Genomic DNA, 2,623 nt, shown 5'->3' with positions numbered 1-2,623 from the left:
TTGGAGATAAGATCAGGTCTGACCACAATGTTTCAATCCTCCTTGTATATCGCACTGGGGCCAAAGGACTGGAATTTGACAAATGTTTTCAAAACGAGAGGAGAGGGTAAATCTTGTGACTGCACGCTAATCTGTCTAACCACAGTGAAGGTTGAGAGATCTACTAGAGGCCTTCATCAATGACAAAATTAATTCTTACTTGCAGAAGCATGGGGTAAGATGGGAAAACCATCTCGGATTTATGAAAGGCCAATTGCGTGTAACTTAGCTGATTGAGTTCTTCAATCAAGTAAGAGGCTATAGCAGGCTTTGTGTATGTGGGCATCCAAAAATGTCGAAGTACCTCATAACAGACTTATTCAGAAAATGGGAATGCATATTATTAAAGGGACGATGTCAGCTCTGAGTAGTCGATTGGGTAAGAGATAGGAGGTCGAGAATAGTGGTGAATGGATGTTCTTCTGACTGGCGAGAGTGGCTGTTGCCCGGGGGTTGGTCTTAAGACTATTGTTTTTACTTTCTACATGCAAGTTACATAGACTTGGGTTTAGAATGTATAATTTTTACATTTGAGGATGGTGAAAAACATGGCTCTGCATTAAATCGTGAATATTATAATAGCAGACTTCAGGGTAGACAGTCTGCTGAAATGGGCAGATTAACGGTAGATGCAATTTATTGTGGTCAAGTCAGAAGTGATGTTCATTGCGACAGCATCATGTCAATATAACATAAATAGTACCATTTGCAGGAGGTGCAAGAACAGAGGGACAGGGGAATGCATGTTCATAAATCTTTAAGGATTGCAGGGCAAGTAGAGAAGCCGATTGAGAAAGTGTACGAGATATTTGATTTGAAAATGGGGTTATTGAATTCAAACATAAAGGGCATCAAGCTGCTACTTAATAGATCAATTGTTATGACTCAGCTGTCGTCCTGTGTGCAATTCCGGGCACGAATACCTAGGAAGAATTTCAAGGCCCTGCAAAACGTACAAAGGAGGATTATCAAGAAGGCACCACGGGTGAGGGAATTCATTTACAGGGAGAGAATTCAGGAGCTTGGATTTTTCTGGCTGATCATCCAACTCAGAAACCTGTTCCCGCTTTCGCCCCATACCCTTTGAACCCTTTAGACCCAAGATCTGTATCTCACTCCTTCCTTAAAACATATAATATTTTGGCCTCAACTGCTTTCAGTGGTAGCGAATTCCACAGGCTCACCACTCTGTGGGTGAAGACATTTCTACTTAACTCTGTCCTGAAAGGTTTACCTGCATCCTTAGACTGTGACCCCTGGTTCTGGACTCCCCCAACATCGGGAACATCCTTACTGCATCTACCCTGTCAAGTCCTGTTAGAATTTTGTAGGCTTCAATGAGATTCCCCCTCACTCTTCTGAACTCCAACAAATATAATCCTAACCGACTCAATCTCTCCTCATACGTCAGTCCCGCCATCCCAGATCTAACAGAGTTCAAAATAATGAGGAGTTATGGTAGAGTAAGAATGCGGAACTTATGTCCTCTCATGAATACGTTTGTCATCAGAGATCATGGCCAGGATTTTACTGGCCCCCAGATTCGTGATTGGAAGCCAGGAGGGGTGGGGAGGGGGCACAGGGAAAAGCGGTGTGTGGCAAGGGATTTGGCAGGATGGGGATCCCAGCGCCTCCCCATCGTCCAGTGATTCTGGAGGCAGGAGAGGCCGACAACAGCCTTCTCACCCAATGGAAGACTGAGGATCTTCAGTGGCCAATTAAGGGACAATTATGGGATCATTCCACCGCCGCTGGGATCTTACCAGCAGCGATGTCCTCCACCGTATGGAGAGGCCACCTTCTAAAACGAAGCATTCTCCCTGTGGCCTTGTGGGTGCGGTGGGGCGTTGCCTCCTTCATGGCCAATTTGTGACGCACAGAGCACCCCCACCAGGAACCAGTTCATTCCCCGGGACCTCCCTCCTCCTGCAGCACAAGAAAACCGCCCAGGCCCTCTCGCCGGGGCCTTGCGTACTGGCTCTGGTGACATCGCCTCACCTACCTCTTCTCTGCGGTTCCAGAGATGGGCCTGGGTCCGAGACCTTCTGTAGAACCGGAAGAATAACTAGACAGGTAGTGAAGAGACATTTCTTCACACTAAGGCTTGTTTAGATCTGGAAAGCACGACCCGAAAGAGTGATGAAATCAGATTCCAGAGGAATTTATAAAGACAATTAAACAAGTGCTTGCAATGGAATAATTTCCAGGTTACGAGAAAAAGCTACATATGTGACAATTAATTAGACAGCTCTTTCAAAGGGACGACTCTGACTAAAGTAGCCGAATGGCCTTTCCTGTGCCTCTATGAATCTATGATCTGGACGCCAGATCAGTGATTCATTTACTTTTCACACTGTCACACGTCATTATCCTCGCAGGATAGGCTGGTAGTTGGAACCTGGGTTCATTTTATCCATTAATGGTCACATTTCGTCTCATTGGTGTATTTTACCAGCTTGTAATTCACGGTTCACACAAGTCAAAATCTATTGGTTATTTGGAAGAAAACATTGGTTTCTGCAGAAACTTCTGTCAAAGAATTAATTTCCACAACAGCCAGAGTTTCAGAAGCTGCTGTAAGGAG

The sequence above is a fragment of the Heterodontus francisci genome, unplaced genomic scaffold (genome assembly GCF_036365525.1).
Source record: "Heterodontus francisci isolate sHetFra1 unplaced genomic scaffold, sHetFra1.hap1 HAP1_SCAFFOLD_216, whole genome shotgun sequence".
NCBI lineage: Eukaryota > Metazoa > Chordata > Chondrichthyes > Heterodontiformes > Heterodontidae > Heterodontus > Heterodontus francisci.
Note: the sequence above shows the minus strand (reverse complement) of the source record.